Source organism: Desmodus rotundus, chromosome 6 (genome assembly GCF_022682495.2).
Source record: "Desmodus rotundus isolate HL8 chromosome 6, HLdesRot8A.1, whole genome shotgun sequence".
Classification (NCBI taxonomy): Eukaryota; Metazoa; Chordata; class Mammalia; order Chiroptera; family Phyllostomidae; genus Desmodus; species Desmodus rotundus.
Window position 1 is genome coordinate 27,248,029 of NC_071392.1, and position 21,162 is coordinate 27,269,190.

Consider the following 21,162-nt stretch of genomic DNA (forward strand, 5'->3'; position numbering starts at 1 on the left):
TTTAGCCTTTTGGGAGTTGGTGAGTGTGAGTCATTGTCTCTGAATCTGATGAACTCTGGGGCATCGGTAAAGTCCAGTTCTGGAGCTGTGAGGGCGAGGGGCTGACCCCAGACCACTGTGAATTTATCAAAAGGCAGTTTGCCAAGGGAGGCCTCAGTCCACTTTAACTCAACCCCACTGCATGCTGTTTCCCCTCCTGCTTGTCACTTACTTAATGTTATCTTGCATTAGGTCAGCTGCTTATACTCGTGTGTTCCTTCCCTGTTAGACTGTAAGCTCCCTGAAGGCAGAGACTGTGTTTGTCTCTGTGTTTGCACCAGCACAGATACAAGGTGCACCACCCAGAAGGTGCGCAATACACAGATGTTTGCTGTGTGAAGTAGAGGGTGCCTGGTTGTTTTTAAAGATATATTTTTTGATATGAAGCGTAACAATTTCCTTCTAATGTTGATAGTATTATTTCATGGTATTGTTCAAATGGCATCTTATAGCAACTTCAGACAAAAGTCTTTTGAGAGGCAACATTTTTCCTGTATAGTTTTCCTGAAAGTATCAGTAATCTTGACAAATATCACAGATTTGCTTCAATTAGGTTGTAATAATTTAAGGGTGGAAATTGGAAAGAGACTCTTTCTGTGTAGTTTGCTTTGTTTTCAAAACTGAGGAAGGGGGAGAATGGCAGAAAAGGTACAGGGAATAAGGAGCATAATTGATAGGTACAAAACAGACAGAGGGAGGTTAAGAATAGTATAGGAAATGGAGAAGCCAAACAACTTATATGTACGACCCATGGACATGAACTAAGCGGGGGATTGCTGGAGGGAATGGGGGTATCAGGTGGAGGGGGACAAAGGGGAGAAAATAAATGTGACAACTATAATAGCATAATCAATAAAATATATTTACAAATACATAAAATAAAATAAAATATGGAAAAACTGGTTCTATAAAATATTGAGTAGTTACAAAGTAATCTTCACAAAGGTTAACGATACTATGAGCATCCACGTACCTGGTACCCAGTTTAAGAAATAACACATTACTATTATGTTTAAAGCCCCCTGTGTGTCTCTCCACCATTCGCTCCCCTCTTTCTTCTACATTGGACTCAGTATCCTGACTCACGTTGTCATTTAAATAAAAAGCTAAAATAAAAACAAAATTCAAATGCTTCTGATAATTATGACCCTTGGAAAGGCCAACCTTGGAAAGTAGTTGAAGTTAATTTATGATTACAATTTATGTTTAAGTTTATGATTATTGGCTATTTTGAGAAAAACGATTAGAAATCCTAATTTTATGGGATTTTTTTTAGCATTCATCCCAAAATACGGGGAAGGGACCCTGCTGTCTCTGGAGGTGATCTCTTATCTCATGCAGGGGGTAGGATGGGAGTGGGATAAAAGGAACATTAGGAACTTGTGTAGGAAACACAGACCTCAGCGTGTTTCCAAGGGCTGTGGCTGGTTGTAGCCATGGGATCCGCAACTGCACGTGAGAGCAACATCGAGAGACTCTGACAGCTGAGGTCAGCAAAACATCTGCAGCTGCCACTCGCCTTTCCTATAATATCTCAAGGAAAAGAAAGAAACAAAGAAACACAGATCCTAGGATGTACAAGCATACCTCTCTCTATTGTGCTTCACAGATGTTACATATTTTGCAGATTGAAGGCCAGACCCGTCCTCCACCAGCAAAATGATTACAGTTCGCTTTATGGTGATACTCGCTCTTTATTTACGTGATCTGGAACCAGACACGCAGTATTTCCAAGGTATGCCCATACTCTGCAGGTTCACACCAAGTAAACTAATAATGAGGTCTGTGTCTCTAAAATGCAGAAATAACTACCAGGACACAAAATAGAGATATGTTTTTTCTTTACTGATGCTACTCTTGTTACCAGAATGATCTCCTTGGCATCCTGTTAGGCTAAACCAATGGAAAAACGTATCAGCAGCAGTTGGCACTGGTCCTGGATGGGTTTCTGGATACCCTTGTTTTAGGAAATAGGAAAGCACTTACTTCTAAAAGCTAACATATATAAACTGGTTATATTATTGTAAAACATAAAATTCATTAAAAGACATAGCATTAACAATTTTCCTTTAAAAAGGAAGATTAATTTATTCATTAAGTCAGGATTTCTAATGTAATAATTTTAAATTCTGGCCCAAGTGGACAGCAGCCTATACCAGAAAGGTAGTAGGGAAAAACACATTATAGTAATGGCTTTCTGTAACCTTCTTCAAAAGGAGGAGTTTTAATGGTTCTGGGGGCCATCGCCGTGTTAGTTTGGAAGTACAGTAATTGAAATACATGAAGCTAAAAGGCTCTGATTAGGTACACTAGACACCCTGAACAGGGCTGTTAGTTTAAAATAAAAAAGTGCCTCAATTAGATTTTGCTACCTTCTGTGTTATGCCCCAGAAATTAAATAAAATTGGCTTAAGACTTTGAAGCAGTGAAGTCTGTTGCGCTTCAAACAAGGCTTTGTTTGGGAGGAATTGCTAGCTTGTTACTAATGCATTTACCCGGAACCTAGAACTTTAAAGAACAGTGAAACCGAGATTTGGAGGGAAAGGGTCTCAGCATCCATCGCATGCTGGGCGAACCGGGGTCTGGGATCCGAATTATGTTCTCTGCAGCTGCTCTTACTTAGCTCAGAAATTGGAGATGATGAATTGGTGACATTTTAAGGAAATTAAATTTTCTATCTTATGGATTTGTGGACTTGCTTCAGGGATTTTATCTGTGTAATTCCTTTGATGTGTATGACCTCTAGACTATAATTGTTCTTTACCCTTCATATTGCTCATTATTAAAAATGATTTGTGCCTGTAGCAATAAAATGGACTAGACAATGAGAAGTGACATTTAGAAAATAATGCTTGGATTGAATTCAACTTCCTCAAGTGCAGAACTGTCCTACCCACGGAAAGTGTCACATTCCTGACATTTTCGTCGAGATTTGTGTGGCAGGTTCTGATTGGTACACTCGATCGTATCCTCTACTCACTTGTACTTGTCACATGACAGGTGCCAGGGGTGGAAAGATTGGTGCCTGTACTAGTTGTAAAGCTGCCACGGAACTTTGGGTCTTTTGTGGCCGTGTTCCCTGCAAAGCTCCAAGGCAGAACTACTTTTTCCCTGGAAAATGAGGAACACTCTTCACTTTTCAACTTTTTAAAGCTGCAAGAAACATTTTCCAGTTTCTGGACCTGTACTCACTTTGGTTTGTGGAACCTATTTATCATCTCTCAGATGAGCTCAAAGGAAACTAATGCCCTGATTGGTTTTTGATTTAGCAGAAGAACTCTATCAGTGATTTTTAAAAGGCAAGTTGATCTCATTCCCTGTTTAACATGCTTTATTTAATGGGTTCCTATTGGCATAGAATAATGTGCAGAATTCTTAATGTGGTCTCTAAGACAGGACAGTATCTGGCACCTGCCAGTCTCTGCAGTCTCATTGCCCCCGGACACACTGACCTGTCCGGATCCTAGAAAGCCAAGGGCTTTTCTCACCTTGGGGTTTTCACATGTGTTATCTGTTGAGAGGTAGAGACCAGAAGGTTATTTATCATATTGGAAGGAGGGAATACAGACTGAGTTCACTGAATTCAAGAGACACACTGGCAAAGAAAAAAGAAAATTGTTAAAATGAGGAACAGGAGACTACAGAATATTCATATTTTGGCCACTGCTACAGAAATGGCCTAGAACAATAGCTGGTGTTCAACCCAATGGAGCCGAGAGTTGGTTTAGACTGAATGGTTCAGATACCACTTCTACTCTCCTGGGTTGTTGCCTTCTCCTATGTTAGTGGTGTTATCAGTAGGAAAGCCATATGCAAATGAGGAAACCAGCCATTGACCCTCAAGCTTCTGAACCTCAGGCACAACTTCAAAACTGTAGGAGCCCTTACTGGTGTGGTGGTAGTCCATGTGAATAAGCCAGTTACTGGGGTAGCTCTAATGCAGGCATGCTGGTAGGGGGTAATGCTAGGGACAGGAGATAGTAGAGCTTGCTAGTCTGGTACGTTAACTGTTGCTAATTAGATTGGATGCTGCTAGCTCTGTGAGAAGTGCGTTGCTCTAACTAACAGGGTCAGGAAGGTCAGAGGAGGGGAACATGCCTTCTGCCCAGTGGGCTCTTCCTCACACTTGACCTGGTCAACCCACTGCCTTCTCCAGGCTAATGTATCACTTCCTCTCTTCCCAATCAAATTGTTTCTCTTATGCTGAGTAATACACCTCTGTTTTTTACTTTCCTAGGACTTAACTACAAGTTATACTTACATGTTTACTGGGTGTTTCTTTGGGTTCTGTCTCCTTCACTACATGAGACAAATACACAAGGGCTGGGGCCATGCCTGTTTCATCTGTCACAAAACCCACAGCACTTGTCAGAGTGCCTGACACAAAGAAAATCTTCAACAATAAGTAAGCAGAGTCTGGTTGTATCAGTTACAAATGCGTCATTTATGAAGACAGAAAACTCTAACTCAGACGGGCTTAAGCAGAAAGCTGCATTGGCTTACACGACTGAAAAGGTCAGAGGTGATGTTGGCTTTGGGCACTTTTGAATCAGAGTCAGAAGATACCACCAAGAGTCTCCTTTATGCCTGTCTGCTGTTTTCTGTGGTCTTGTTTCCCTCCTTCAGCTCCCAGCGATGGCCCCCTTGCTCTTCCAGGCTCTCACGTTATTGAGGGGAGGGGAGGCCTCAGCAGCTTTAGACCTCACACCCCCACACTTCATGGGCCAGGTGGTTCTGGGGTTCAAAAGTGGGTTTCTTCTACACTGGGTCTGTTTCTCAGAAGCCCCCACATATAGATGCTTGACTCTCGGGACTTTGATTGAGTTAAACACACATTCATAAATCAATCTGTGCAACTAGGAAGATGAGATTAAAACAATTGGGTTCATCTGTAGAAACTGGGGTAAGGCTAACGCCACCCATGTAAGAAGATTAAAAATGGAAGAGGGAAGGGTTCCCGAAAGCAAATTCTGTGGGGAACGGATGTACACTGTATGATTGGTGCACAAACAGTACCAGCTTCATATATTTTTACATCATTTTCTCATACCTATTCTTCCAACTGACAGAATGACCCCTGGGCCACCATTTTACCAAGACATTTGGGACTTGTGTTCCACTGCCAGCCCTGTTCCAGGTCCACAGCCTCTCTTAGACTCTAGATCAGCGATTTTCAATCAGCATGCTGCAAAAGTTTTTAAATATGCAATACCTGGCTACTTAGTCAGGGGCACTGACCTCTTTTTCCTTAGGGTATCAAATTAAAAAAAGGACACAGCCAACACAAAAATAGCTGTCTACCATGAATGAATCAAAATTATACTTTTGTGTGTGTGTGTCAGACCAGCAAAAAACTATATGTTCTGGTGTGCCGCAAAATTTTAGTAATTAGTTTATGTGTGTGCCACGAGGTAAGAGGGGTTGACGACCGCCGCTCGGGGCGTATGAAGGCATTGTGCTCTGTGCTCCTGCTTGGTCTTGGGTTCCACTTGGGGCCATTATCTTGTGTCTGTCCTTTTTGGTATAGCTCTTTCTCTTATTTCCAAACCTCCTTCGTGGAAGGCTAGAACTGGCCTAACTGACCAGTTGTATTCCAAAGGGCATAATGTTTTACCTGAAGAAAGTGTGAGATAGGGCAGAATGACAGGTCAAGTCAGGGAATCAGGTGAAACAAGTCCAGAGGTCAGGTTCAGTGTTGAAAACTAGGTATAAGACTGAACAGGTGTCAGGAATAAGGCAGAAATTGGAGTGGAAAGTGAGGGACCTAGGCAGTTGCATTGTGTCCAGGGCTTGCCTTTTGGGGTTTTATGTACACGGTTGATGGATGTTCCGTACTGGCTTAAAGGAACAGGCTGTGGTGGACCCCCATCTCAACTGGTCTTTATGACCTGAGTTGTGTGCCTGGCTGTGTGTGTGTGTGGCATGCACACTCAGTGTATTACATAAGGTTTTATATTTCCTTTGATTAAAATACTAGATGGCATGGGAAAAGTGCTTGGGTCTACCTGATTCTGTTAAGATCAATCCTTGTCTGAATTTCTAGGAGTGGTTTGACATTAGTCAGGAGGGACTAAGTTTTAGCTTAACAATCTGGGCTCAAAACTGAACTTTTTTTATAGCCCTACTGTGACTGTAGATTCTAGTTCTGATGAGTGGACCTTTGCCTTTTCCTTGGGTTGTGGTTTTACCTTTTATATCCTTGTTATGGTAGCTGCATTTCATGGTTTGCCCCTGTGCTCAGCCTCTTGTCTAGTTAGACTGAGCATGCAATTATTTGGTCCTTCTAGATCTGGGGCCTTGACTTGCTCTTGTAAGTCTCCTTAAAAACAGAGTGCATGGTACTAATTGACATAGAAAGAGGATTCTGAGCCTCAAACCGGGGTTCAAGCTTGGTTAAAAATGAACAACTATAGTCACAGTAGTATTTGATTAGCGGTCTTTGGAGGAAGAGAAGCTGGCTTTCCCACTTTCAGTAAAATAAGGAACAGAGAGCGTGACGCTGAAGCAGTGGCCTCCAAAGCACATCAACAAAGAGCATCTGAAGAGAGGGCGGGCACGGTCTTATTCAGGGTCAAGTCTCTTCATGGCCTGTTTCTTGTTATCACAAATTATTTCTTCTCCTTGAAGTTGCTTCATTGATGTTTAACCTCGCAGAAATAACCTTTATCTCTAAGGTTTGTTACAAATATGAGTCTTATAAACATTTTTGTTATAATTAATTATATATGCTTGCATGATCCATAAACTGTATTATAGGTAAATACATTTTTTAACTTACTTTGTAAATAAACCACCTTGTAGTAATGAATCCGAAACTTCACGGATGAACCCAACTGTTTCATGTAATGGATTAGCTCGCTGCTCTATAAAGATCACGTAGGTTAGCTTGTTAGATGGAGCTTTCAATACTTTGAGGACTGCTGGAGATCAAGGGCCGGTAGCAGGTTCTCAGTTAAATATGTGACACCGTGCTCTTCCACTTGATTGCCTGCTAGTTTGTGGGTCTCCATCTCCAAATAGTTCCTGCTTGCCATTTCCTGTCACTGGGCTTTACTATCTACTGAGACCCTAAGCTCTTGCATAACACTTCCCATTGCTCAATGTACTATTGTCCCTTCCTGATAGGGTCTATAGCCGGCCTGCGGAACTCTGGCCTTCCTGCCCTGAGACTGGGTCTCTGCCTCCAGGTGTGTGTCCAGCCCTGTGTCCCAGCCTTTCCTAATCTTTCATCTCAGCACTGGAAATAATGGCATTAGGTCTACTCATGACAGGAGAAAAATGGCACATTTCTCTTTCTAAAAAACCCAAAATAAAACCTAAATTTAGTTACATTTTACAGTTCTATGGTGGGACAAAACAAATTGAATTGAGAAACTGCCCAGTTGATACAACTTTCATATCCCCTTCTGCAGAGACTGACGGCCTTTGGTCACTTGCTCCCCAGTCCAAGGGCAGAAGGATCACCTGAGAGTGTGTTAACATCTGGTGCTCTCCCCACAGACCACTGTAGGTTGTGGGTGGGATTTGCGGTCTGTCTTTTATCCAGGCATACCTTGTTTTACTGGGCTTTGCTTTGTTGTGCCTTACAGATGCTATCTATAAATTGAAGGCAAGGCCCTCCACCAGCAAAAAAAACAACTGCTTTATTGCAATACTTGCTATGCTGTGCTGGTCTGGGACTGAGCCTGCAGTATCACTGAGGTGCGCCTGTATACGCTTTCCTTGTTCTTTTCATGCAGGTGCTCTGGGATCCACATGTTGAGATAAATTACTATGATGAATTAGAGAAATCACCAGTGCTCTTTCTAGCATTTAAGCCAGAAAAATATGTCATTGAGACTGTCTCCATTTTTGATTGATCAAAAAGCTGATCAAAGGAGGAAAAAAGCAACTTTCCAGAGTGCTATCGGGCATTGTTTGGCATCTAATATCGTAGGATGCCCCGATCTCGTTGTTCTTAGCGGGAAACAGAGATTTTACTGTGATGGTCACACCATTGATTCCTGGTGGAACTTGGCTCGGTGCTTAATGAAAGAAAAGATGCTTAAGAAGAATGGTAATTTTTTAAACTTTAGCCCTAATAGCAAATTGCTATTTGAGTTTGTTTTTTTTTTTAATGTATTCCAACTTGCTGACTACAAAAGCAGCACTTAGGAACATAATGCTTTTCATCCATCCATTCATTCATCATTCAAATTTTCATTCAGCATCTACTTTTTGCCAAACTATGTGCTAGATAAACACCATAACCAAAAATTAAAATGCAATTTTGATGACATAAGGAATAAAAAATAGAAAGTATTCCAAGTAGGATCTTAGAAGGTGAACAATAAAGAAATGAAAACTAGGGAGTATTTTTTTTAAAGGATTCCATTTAAAGATGAATGGGACTTAGGCTAACAGTGAGGATGACATCTTCCCTCAAGTGCTTGATGTGAGGAGAAGCCAGGCCTGTTCAAGGACTGGAGAGAAGGCCACTGAGGGAATTGGTGGGGAGTCAAGAGAAGAGTCAGGACTGGTTCATGGGCCAGCTCCAGAGCTGTGTGCATTATGCCAACACTCGTGCACGGTGAAACACCACTGAGCAGGTTCAAGGTAAGGAATAATGGAGTGGTATTTTCTTTCAAGAGGAACCAATAAGCGGATAAGCTGCTATACGGGGAATGCACTGTCAGGGGAAGAGTAGCAAAAATGAAAGCAGGAGGTGTTAGGAAGCCCTTGCAGCAGTCCAGGTAAGCAGTGATTGTGGATGGTTCTATGGAATGATAATGGAATTGGAGAGAGTGGATCTGAGACATACTTTGGAACTTGTTCATTTATTGGACATGGATGGAAGGGTGACATTCTCTGGGCTGCTGGCTGAAGCAACTGAATGGAAGGCTGTGTATTTTACTAAGGGGAAGTAGTGTTCAGGTAGGAAGCTCACACGTTTAGCTCCTGGTGAGAGGGGTCATCCAAGTGGAGCTAAGTAAGCTAGGACTCCAGAGGAGTCATGCATTCAGGCAAATTTGCTGAAGTCACGGGACTGGATGGACTTGCCTGGAAGTGAGTACAGATGGGAAGCCATTAGATATGTTGCTTAGAAGGGGGGATCTGGAGAACACAGGGAGGGACTAGCCTTTGAGAGAAGGACATTTTTTTTTTTTTTTGCCAATATGCAAGAGGAAAGAAGGAAAAGTTCAATGTAGACGCAGGTAAATTTAAAGGGATTCTTTTTTGATAGGAAGGGAAGGGCTATTTAATGTCTTCTGTTTTCTCAGGGAAGTCAGAGGCAAGGCCGTCCGCTGAGATTAAGGAAGATGGAAGTGAGATCAGAGGTCTGAGGAGAGGACAGAGGATTGAGATGTAGTGCCTGCTGTGGACAGATGCCAGCGCTCCCATTTTGCCTTCTCCCAGATGGCTGCCAGCTCCCCTGGGCCTGGCCCAGCACCAAGACAGCTCACATCTACAGCAACACATTCACAGATGGATTTGAAAGGTACATACATATTGACTTGGTTTAGTATTGCCCAATTTTTATAAGTCTTATATTTTTTAAAGAAACTCCAAATATACTGTTCCTTCCCTGACTAGAATGCCTTCAGTGACACGTTGGATCATAAAGCACTGAACTTGATGCCGCTGGGAAGTCCATTCCATGTGTGCCATGTGTTCTTTTCTCACTGAACATCCTGCCCCGAGAAAGGGGCCTTTGAGCTCAGACCAAGCAGAAGGACATCCCTGCAGGAGACCCACTGAGACTTTGAAGTGGGCAGTGGGTCACCCTATCTTTGCTGACTGTCATGTTTGAATTGCATTGAAATAGAGGCCTATGGAGAAACCTATAAAGGACTTCCGTCTAGTGTAAAATTTATCAAGAGCTGGTGCTGACGCTATGTCCATACCCTGGTGGATTGGTCTCTCGGCATCTTACCGAGCCGCAGAGTTTTATAGTGAAACCTATGATGGTTACGTTTAGCAGCTGCTCGGAACTAGTCGTGCTGTGACTTGATTTGAAGCCAACTCTGCTGTAAGTAGAATTAATGCCCCTGTCAATTTTTCCATCCCTAGTGCATATTTAACCAAATTATCTTTTTCCCTCTTGATTTTATTTACTCATTAGCTGTGTTGTAATGAAGAGTCCACAGTGACTAATTCTTCGGGCTCAGCAGGAGGTTGAGATACGTCAGAGCTGGAGAGAGGCTGTAGTGTGGAATGGCTTTCTCTTCTCTCTCGGGCTGCCCTTGGAGGAGGGTGGAATCACAGCCTGCCATTTAAATGTGAGGAAGAGCCCTCTTAGGGTTTGTAGAATGAGATGCCATGGAAAGGATGGTGGGAGAATAACACTGGATTTTTGGTGCTATGAGCTCTGTAGCAATTCTTAAGAGAAATGACAGGACTTCGTTTACTGAAGGCACATTCATAGAAAACTACTTAGGGATGGTGAACAGATCTGTCCTTTCCTAGTTATTTTTGTTTTTCTTCCACTACTCATTTCTCTCCAAGCTATTTTAAGATGAATGTCTTATTTTTTGTGTTATTTTGCATCTTCCAATATAATTTTCTTTAATTTTCTTCACTGTGGAGTTCCCAAAATTATCACATGTCTGTCTGTTTTCCAGAAAACTCCAGCATTTGCTTTAGGGCCTGCATTTTGTTATTCTCTCTGGGCCCACCCATTCTTTTTTCACTCCTTTTATTGCTCACACGTGTTTTGAAACACTCAAACTTCTACCCAGTGTTTTCACCACGATCATGGCTCCTCCGTATGAAGAAAAGCATCTCTGAACACCTGAATAGGAGCTAGGTTAATATGTTGAGATATTAAGAGCATTTGCCTTTTTAAAGAGAACCATATTAAAATTGATTGCAGCAATCAGCATTGGTGGAATTTTATGGATTTTGGTCCCTGAATTTGTTTCATGGGATATTTCAAGACTGAATGTTCTGCCCACATTCGAAGTTAAACTTGGCTACATGCACAGACTCGGTCCCTGTTTTCTCAAACACGTGATGGACAGACTACATGTCCATGTTGTGTCCTCTCTCCCAGTGGCAAGCCCTCTCATCCTTATCTGAGATCCTCATCTGACTCCCACACAGAGTTCACGGCTACAAAATGACATCCATCAACCTCATCTTCCTTATCTTTTTTAAAAAATCTGTACCCAAGGATGTTTATTGATTTTAGAGATAGAGGAAGGGAAATAGAGAGGGAGAGAGAAACATCGATGTGTTAGAGAAATGTCAATTGGTTGCCTCTGGTATACACCCTGACCAGGGATCAAATCTGCAACCTTTTAGTGCACGAGACAATGCTCCAACCAACGGAGTCACCCAGCCAGGGTTTGTCTTCCTACCTTTTATAATGGAGACAATACCTCGTGCTTTGTGCTCATCTCTTCTACAGTCTTTAGTAAATCTGTTGTAATTCTTTAAAAGTGGTTTTCTTTAGCCATTGGCTTGAAGTTCAAGAATTTCTGTTTTCATATTTTTATGTACATATTCCCAGTGTCTTCTAGTACAATGCAGGCACATTGTAGGGACCAAAAATATTCTTCTTAAATAAGGAAATTCAACTCATACCAATACTGAAATCTATATGGAAAGCCCGTGTCTTAGGTGCAATGGAGATGACAAAATAAATAAAAACTTAAAATGTACTTTAAGAGATAGGAAAACAGCTAACTACGCAAATCAGAGTACAAAAGAGAGATGTGGAGATGCTGAAGAATCTTCAGAGGGGAAGATTAATTTCAATAGGAAAACCCTCAGAGGTGTTGTTCAAGGAAATGCATTTCAGCTGGCCTTGAAGGGTGGGAAATATTTGGGAAGCTGGAAGCTTACAGGTAGTCTCGTGAGCTGCATAAGCCAAACTCAGAGGAGAGCTTCCCTGCCCACTCCTATGCAGAGGAAAGAATCAAGGGGAGTTGGGCCCACTTGTAATACTCTCAGCAGAAAGAGTAAAGGCTTGCCATTCATAATTAATAGAAAAAATATCAGAAGTTTCTTTTTCATTAGATTTCAGAGTTCAAACAAAGCTCTAATCAATAATTCATTATTCCTAAGTGTTATCTTCATCTGTAAGTTTTCCCTGGATTTTGAAAACACATCACAGAACAGGAGCCATTACCCTCCCTTAAGCATTTTCATATGGGAAATAAGGCAGGCTGGAATGATCATTCTGCTTAGTATAAATTTAAAAAAATGTATAATTTGGTTTTTATAATTTGACTCATTATTTTAAAAAAACAAAGAATGCCATATGGACATAAAAGGTCAAACTGTGTCCCAGAAGGAACCATCCCTTGATCTTTTCCATTCACGATAGAACTATGGTTCTTGGTGGTGAGGAAAGAAGACTCACTCCACCTTCCACCCTGTCTTCTCTCCTGAGCCTGGACCTGCACAGGCCCTGCGCGAAGGCTCTGGAAGTCATGCAGAGAAGTCTCTGTGAGAGCTTCCTGAGGCTGCCTGGCAGTTCTCCAAACTCAGCAGGGCACGGGTTTGGTGCATCGGGCCCAAGGCCAGTTTGCAGACATAGACAGGTCTCCACGAACTCAATCTTCTTCCCTCTCAGTCCTTCCTCCAGTAAAACACCCAAAGAACTTTCATCCTCAGGTTGCACAACTAGTCCTTCACCCTTGGATTGGGAAATGCTTTGCTAGCATCCCTTAACACAGGCTGATGATAAAAAATGATTTATGCTGTACATGCTACAGGATCAGAGATGGTTCAGTGTGGGATATCAACCTGGAGTTTAGAGACAGCCAAGTAGCAGATCTCCACAGGAGACTACAAATAGGATATGGTCCATAGGCAGCAATGTAGGGAGAAGGGCAACTTTCTGATCCAGGTTAAAACAATACAACGTGAATACCCTTTCCAGAGGATACAATGGTGCCTTGCCTAGATGCTTTTGGCTCCATCCTCCAGCTTCCCAGTTTGTTGCCACTAATAACTCATTCCTGTGACCCTTGGAGGATTGCCCATGGAGCCAGAATTAAGGGGCGGTGGAGCCTGGAAGAGCCCCTCCTCCTTCCTCTGGGCATCCTGCATCCGACAACTGAGGGATATGGGAGAGAGTGAAAGCTCAGGTTTTTGTGGCCTCCAGGTGGAGAAACTGTGCGGTGTAATATCTGCTCTCAGCTCCCCTCAAACTCAGGCTGGGCCTAGGACTTCCACCCTGAAACGCACCCTTGCCTGCCTTGGCTGCCTTTCTGGTCCTGCTCCTTCGACGCCTCACTGGTCTCTTTCAGATTACACATCCTTCATAAACCAATTGTATCCAAATCCCTGGCTCAGATTCTGCTTAGGGATACCCTGACTTAAGCTACCATTACCACATAAACTGGGAAGAATCCTCCCCCATCCCCTTTGTTTGCAAGAAAGTAAAAGAGAAGATGTTTCATTTGTTAGCAAGATGAGCTGTTATGAAAGTCAGAATTATAATTCTGTTTATGTCTGCTACTCTGTGAAAATAAATCAAAAGAGCAATAACAGTACCACTGAGTGCACCTAAAAGAAGAGTAGATTTCAGGGGATAAATATAGCCTGCTTCCCATCCTGATTAAGCACCACATTAGGTTTTCCAGGTTAAGTTAACATTGAGAGCACGAGCCAAGGAGATATAAAAAGATGACCTTCCTCCATAGGTAAATAACATAAGTGTAACTTCCGCTGATTTTTGACAGGATAATCCTTATATAGCCTGCCAATAATCCATTTAAAATTCATCTGTGTGGTCGCTGCAATTGCCCACACAGCCAAGGGAGCATCCAACGCTTCCTGCAGCTTGCAGAGCAGTCCCGTAGCAGACTGAGCCAGGTGGGCTCAGCTCACTGTTAGCCACCGGGAAAAAAGAAAAGTGAGTCAGGAGGCCGAAATGTCATGGCTGAGACTGAATTACTCCTAAGGAATAGTGTCTAGATTGATCACCTAGGAAGGGCTTGGGATACACAAAAGGAACGCTATCAATTTCAGGTCTTAATAATGAAGGGGGAGGGGCTAAAATACACACCTTTTGTTATTCCAGAAGCCGTGTCTTTCCTTAATATCTGTTCTTCCATGTAGAATTAATATCTAGTGTTTATTAGTATTTACTTGTTTGAACTCTGTTTTCTTTCCGTTGTGGGCTGTTGTTGCCACTGTGTTGCATCCGGTTCCATCTGCTGTGTTGCCTGGAGGACTGTGTTCTTTTTCTTTCTAAACTCCCTGCAGAATGCACTGCAGGGGAATGTCTTCACTCTCGTGAGAGAGATGATTACTGTGGAGTCCTGTTTGCGTCAGGTTTATGATTTGAATTCTTATTTACTCTAGAGTATTTTGATATTTAAAGAAGCCCTGCAGTGAGTTTTATTTATAAAATGTCTTATTGAATTATGTAAGCAGTTTCCAGGGTTTTTTCTTGTGTGTGTGTAGCAATTAGTCTTTTTTTGCATGGTCTGAATTTCATCAACCGGGGAACTTGATTTTAGGTGTACTGCAAACAAATATCGATTTCATGCAAACTATATATTATCCAAATCCTTTGCCCTTTACGTCTAGGGATTTACGGACAATCATCCTGGAGTCCTAGCCATTTCTGCCACTATGAAAGCTGAAGGCCACACATCAATTCCAATAGCACAGTGACAGAGGGTGAAAACGACCTCAGGGAACGCCTTGGCTTCTCTGCGTCTGATTTGTACACTTGGCACCACCTGGTAACTCAGCGACTTTCTCCTCCATGTTTTCGCATAATTAAGGCCATCCCTCTCATCCAATTGCAATTGCCTGGAATTAGGGTTATATCTGGACCTCTCTTCTAAAGCCCATAAAGTTCGAAGGTATTTGTTTTTGTCTGAAACAGACTAAGCATAGGGCCTCAGGTGTCACCTAACAGATATGATTTTATAATGGATTTAAAGAAAAACATTGGATTCTTTTTCCTTCTCTGTAAGATGACTCTGCCTGGTTTCTAATCTTTAGTGCAGGGATCCATAACTTAACAAAATAGGGATAAATTAAGGGGATTTCTCTAAAGCGACCGCCTGCTGTTTAGGTGCAAGAATTCATGAACACCTGACCTTGAAATTCTCTTTCTTGGCCTGTTTCCCAGGGCTCTCAAACAGGCTTGTTAGTGCTCAAATTGAGAGCTTGCCAGAGTGTGCGGTGGGGGCAGTGGCTTCTCAGGATTTAACACTTGCTGGTGCAATCGTTTGTTCTTAGTCATTTCACAGTACTGGGGACTTGGGCTTCTAGTGTTTGAAAACTTACCCATTCATAGTGAGCAACTGCTGCAAGACTGGAGCCGGAAATTGGCTCCTTGGACTGATATTTAGCATGGGCTGCGGGTTCGACATGGCAGATCGACAAAGGCATTTATTTATCCCCACCACCTCCTTAAACCCAGCTGTGATTGAGGGGGAAATGGCAAAGGAGAGATGTCCAGAAAATTTTGGAAGGTGGAAAGTGTATAGAGATCCTCTCCCACCCTGTGCAGCCAGATAACTCTTCTACTCTGGAGAAGTTGAATCAGGCAGGATATGGTCTCCAGGTCACCTGGCACAGCTGAGAACAGATGGGGGTGAGGGGTGCATCCAGAAAACCCACGGTTAAGTGCAGATGTGCACGTAGAATGAGGAATGCCTTAGTCTTTCTCTCCCGCTTAGTATCAGTATCTCTAGAAGTCAGATTAATACTTCTCAAACAGATGATGTAAGAAATGAGTCCCAGAGAAAGATATTCAGAGTCTTACTTGTGGGTGACCCAGAGAAGTGGTCAGTTTTTTGCTTGGTCAGCCTACGATAAAGCACACGATTCAACAAACTCTGCCCCCTCCCAGGGGGCTTCTGGTTATGTTTTTTAAATATAAATGGTTTTGCTAAGAATCACCAGACATATGATCAAAGTCTCTAGCATGAAAAACACAAGTCAAAAAAAAGTGGGAGGAATTAGGGAGAGAGAAATTCATAGGAAATAGAAAAATGCAAGCAGCATAAGAAAACATCAGGGAGAGAAAAGCTAATATTGCCAAGAGATTGCATTTATGAAATAGGAACAGGATTAAGACGAAAAGGGAAACATTCAGAGACGAAGAAAAGCTCCTAGAAATTAAAACTGTGATAGAAGATATAACTGAGGAAACCTTCAGGAAAACAGAAACAGTAGCATCACCAACAAAGTGATGAAAAATAGGAAAATTGATAGTCTCAAACTGCATAGAAACTAATATCTCTTGAAAGTGATGAGTTATATTTTTTCTTTCTGGGAATTATTTCTCTTATTGTTTTTGGGTTTTTTTTTTTTTTTTTTTGTCTTATCCAGTTGCTTTGCACTCTAATACAATACTGAAGAGTGATATCAATAGCAGACATCCTTGTTTAGATTCTAATTTAACTAGTAAATATTTCTTATCTGGCTAAAGATAACTCCTTATATTCCTGACTAACTATTTTTAATCATGAGTGTTGAATTTGGTAAAATAGAGATCTGCAAATCTCCATTCGTATGTAAATATGTTCCTCTTCCCTTTAAACTGTTAAAACAAGTACTGTATTGGCTCAGGAATAGATTAGACCCAGGGCAGAATAAATTGTGATATATGTATTTTACGCTAAAGGATATTTAATATAAAAATTTAATATAAACACAATATTATTGATGCTGCAATCAGTACAGTTTTGACTATTACTTGTTCTTAGCATCATTTGGGACTGAGTTAATTTGGTAGGAAAGAAAGAATTGTCTTGAAGCTAATTAGTAATCTAGTAAATTTGTTGAAATCAACGTGGTGATGTTTTGGCATTATCAAAGCCCATTAAGACAAAATTACAAAAACCAGCATAGTCTATTACTAGCTTTAAGTTAGGTAACAAAAAATCAAATTTGTCTTGTATTCTACTGTGCAGATAAAGTAACTTACTAATTGTATGTATATTTTTACCTGTTCAAACAGGCCCCACTGTGAGCTGGGAAACACAGATCTTCGAATATTGTGGAACAGAAAAGCCTTATGCTTGGAACTACTTAAAGCAGAAAATGAAGAAGTGAATTGGAATGTAAGTACTAGATTTGTAACAGAAAGTCTACTTATAAGATCTCTGCAAAGAAATACATTGGAGTGGTGAGAACGCTCAACTCTGGAGGCAGACTGCGTGAGCTGGAGTCCCGCCTCTACCCTTGCTGGCCCTGTGACCTTAGGAAGGTGCTTGACCTTTCCGAACTTAGTTTCCTCCTCTTGAAAATGCAGTTATAACAGTACCTACTTCATAGGGTTGCTATAACGATGGAAAGAATGAATATTTCTGACCCATTATGTGTGCATAAATGTCAGCTATTGCTATCGACTTGTTCTAATTTTAAGTTCAAACACAGGCATCTCTTTCTCTTTATAGATTGTCAGCCAGGACTGTTTACGGTTTTCTCTTTTCTGCCTTAGGAATTAGTATGTGTGAGCGCAGATGTGTCTACAGTACGCTCCACGTTAGGCAGAGGAGTCCAGCGAGTCATATTAGCAGAGCCTGTTGCTGACAGCCCCAGTGTAAAAAGACCTACAGAAACTGGATTACTGTGTCATCGATTAGTTGGCCCTGTTCTTATGACAGCAGGCTCTCTACATGCCGGCAAACCTCCCCGTGCGTTTGGAACAGAGCTCTACGCCAGGACCCCTTGCTCTCAATTCACCTTCTATCTCAAGCTATTAGGCTTCAGCCTTGGGCTTCACTTTTATGGAGAATATTCAGGATTTTAGAAGAAAACTCAAACTGTGTTGCACAGAGTTTTTTAGCCTTTCCGGTAAACAGTATTTCAGTAAATCACACATCTGTGAAAACAATATACATCCCCTTGAGCCTAATAAGACAGCAATGACACCCTTTCTTGAGCATTGGATGATCTTAGATTTGCCGTTTTCCTTTTATGTCCTAAGTGGATTTACAAATACATTTAGTATGTTGAGTTCAACAGTTTGGTCCATTTTTCAGAGTCTGCACCTCTTCAAATGGTCCTCTTAGTATCTGTTTCATGAATTGGCTACTACAAAGAAAGGTACGGCAAATCCAGATCTAAAGTACAAAGTCATCGTTGCTAGTAACAGCCACTTGTTTCCCACCGAAAAGGGCAAATTCTTCCGCGGTCCCCTTCATAGAGGATCCTACACACCGCACCGTGGAGGTTGTGCACCTTCAAATGCTCTGTCCCAACGTGATGCTGTTGGAAGTCCTGCAAAAGGTGCGGAGATGGGAAGTGGAGGAAATGCCAGTATCGCACCAAGTCCTTCTTTATCACGACCTTCCTCCCCTTCGACTGAAGGAGTAAGTTTACCTTTCATACATATTATAATTGTGCTCCCCCTTAATAAACTCTAATTTCAGAATTTAGAACCAGTGGAAATAGAACACTTTGTAGTTTGGATAGAGAAAAATTGAACACTGCTAATGTTTGAAACTTATGTCCTGTCTTCTCCTAAAAAGAGGAAGTAATCTGCTACCAGAATGATCGGCAGTTAGCTTCCATCACCTCCTTCTACATGACCCTGGGGCCGGGCTAGCTCTGAAGAGAATTCGGATGGAGTCTTCGTGCTGTTTTTCATGCAGCTTCCTCTTCCTCCCCCAAACTGGAGTCCAGCAGCTGATAGTGGCTTTGAACTCCACACTGCTCTCTAAGCTGGCCTGCTCTCTGGAGCTTACGGAGAGCAAAGAGAGTCTCATTGACTTGGACGTGATGCTAAGGTATTGGTTGTTTGAGAGCACGTGCATGTTCAGGAGGGTCTTTCATTAGTTTCTGGTAGTGGGATTTTACAAACCGGAAATAACGGGAGGGCCTTGAGTGGAGGTCTTTCTGGGTTCGCTGAAAGCATACTGTAAGGGGCGAATGCTTGCTGGTCTAGGGCTTTATGGTTTCTGCTCCAAAAGTATGTCATTTTTAATATTTCATTTCATCTCTGTAACAATCCTGTGAGATAAGCATCCATGCCCTCCCTTTATTGAGGAGGAAATCGAGGCCCAGAACACTTCAGTGGTTTGACCCATGGACAAAGCCAGCGCTTCCTTGTGACCTCACAGAGGCTGTCCATCTCCCAGTCAGGTGTCTCCCTGTTCCTTTGGGCGGATGGAAAAGACAGAGAAGTTGACTTTCCAGGTCTGTTAGCCCACCTGTACGGACAAATACAACTTAAAAGAGGCTTAATTCTCCTTATTGAACAGGAAGGAAGAGACTTCCCTCTTCTTTTTCTTGGAGCACTTACCTTAAAAATGCTTTAGAAAACTCTGATTGTGCATACTATCTCCTTTCTTTGAAAAGTGTATAAATCCCTTTGAAGGCTAAATGGGCCTTTTATCAGTTCTATTACCTAGCAGTGTCTTTCTCAAGGACCTGGGAGTCATTCATTTTGAAATGTGAACATTCAGGGAAATAACATCTCTATCTCCCAGTTTCTGGGGAGTTTAGGAGCCTGACTTTGGTGTGCTTCTTGCTCCAAGTTCCAAAACTACCTCCTGCCATAACTATATGTCTGTTCCTCTGCATAAAGCCAATAGGCTGATACAATTAACAGGTAAATTTAAGTACCAGGTAAAGTTAGGATGGACCATGTGTGACAAATGGTGCTATCAGGTCCTCTTACTTGAGGACTAGCTGTCGTTTTCCTTGAGAACAGGTATGTGATGGGTTCTGTCTGCTTGGCTACATAAGAAGGCAAGATTCCTTTCCGTTCTTGCAATGGCTTAGGGGTGCGCATCCCATTCTAGTTTAATGCTTATTCAATGATAAGAGTGTTTCTCTATTACCTCTGCAGAGAGGTTTTTCTGGAATTGGGAGATCTTGTTTTTAATTATATTTCCCCAGCATACCCATGTCAGTTACTTGCTAATTTTATCCTTGTTTTTAAATCAGAAATCAGGTATTTCTCAGATATCTGAAATTTAAGTTTACTCTGTTTATTTGCATGGGAAAGATAACATTGGATGACATTTTGACAGCTTATACACTTAGGATGAATAATGTTTTTATTAGTCAATGGGAATTGGCATGCATTCTGCCTTCTTTTTAAACCTCCCTTGTCAGATAAATCTAATTATTTTTCCACTTTTTCTTATTCTTAATTTTAAATTAATTTGCCATCTCAGCCACACAGAGAACTAAGAAGATGTGGTGACTGTTGAACCCCAATGTGAAATCCCATCAACTCTCTAACAGGCACCATGAGCCACAGAAGTCTCAGATGGGCTCCAGAGACCTAATGGCACCTCGAACTCTTCATGTTCGCAGCGAAAAATGTCCCTATGAGTACTTTCAGCATGACTGGACATACGTGTGTCCCAACAGCTCCAGTCACGCTGAAAATACAGAACTCCTGTGGTCTGTGCACGGTCTTCTATTGCTTCTTTTTAGGAGAAACAAGAAAAGACTGGTTTTACCTGGCCTCCAGAGAACACTTGCCTCCAACAGAAATTGTTTGAGTTCAAGTCCGAAGTCCAAGGCAGGAACTCACACAGATCACATACAGGGGAGATGGGAAAGATGTGCCTTGGAGATGTGTTGTGCTAATATGTATTTATTAACTAAACTTCATCCGAAGTTTAATCAATCTTTAAAATAAGGAATGGATTAAAAGTCATCTTATGATAGATGATGAAAAGATTTTTCTATCTCAGACTGAGTTTCTACTTTGGCAGTTTTTCAGGAAAGATAAGACACACTTAGAAGGTAGTCTACACAGATTTGCACACTTTGTTGAAAAGCTCCACCCTTGTGTTACATAAACCTACTTTTATTAATGTTTAATTATAATTTGAACAAAATGCTCCTCTTGGCTTCATTTCAGGGCCTAAAAATTTTCAATGCATGTTTTCTTTAATATACTGGTAGATTAGATTTACTTTGCAAACTAAAACCGTGCGTGTGTGTTTTGAAAATAAAATATAATATGTGATTGGCTGACTCATGGACTACGATATAATTTTTCTCTCCTTTTATTTTTATTAGTACATAGTTCTGCAAGGGCTACAACTTTAAAGTAATTAGAGATTATTTCAATCTTCCTTTTAAGGAGTTTTTCAAATGTAATAAGCACTCCACCGTGGCACCACAATTGTGATAAGTGTTAAAGAGCCAGTGGAGTGGAGTGAAGCAACTGAGTTTTTCATCAGCTCTGGATTTAAA

At 41.6% G+C, this 21,162-nt stretch overlaps 1 non-coding gene across 1 annotated transcript; it reads left to right on the forward strand.

Annotated features, from left to right (window-relative positions):
- The first annotated feature begins 1,440 nt into the window (after positions 1-1,440).
- On the forward strand, positions 1,441-1,571 carry LOC112319905 (small nucleolar RNA SNORA44). The gene has a single exon (XR_002976386.2). It is a non-coding gene; the product is annotated as a small nucleolar RNA SNORA44 (small nucleolar RNA).
- Positions 1,572-21,162: the final 19,591 nt, after the last annotated feature.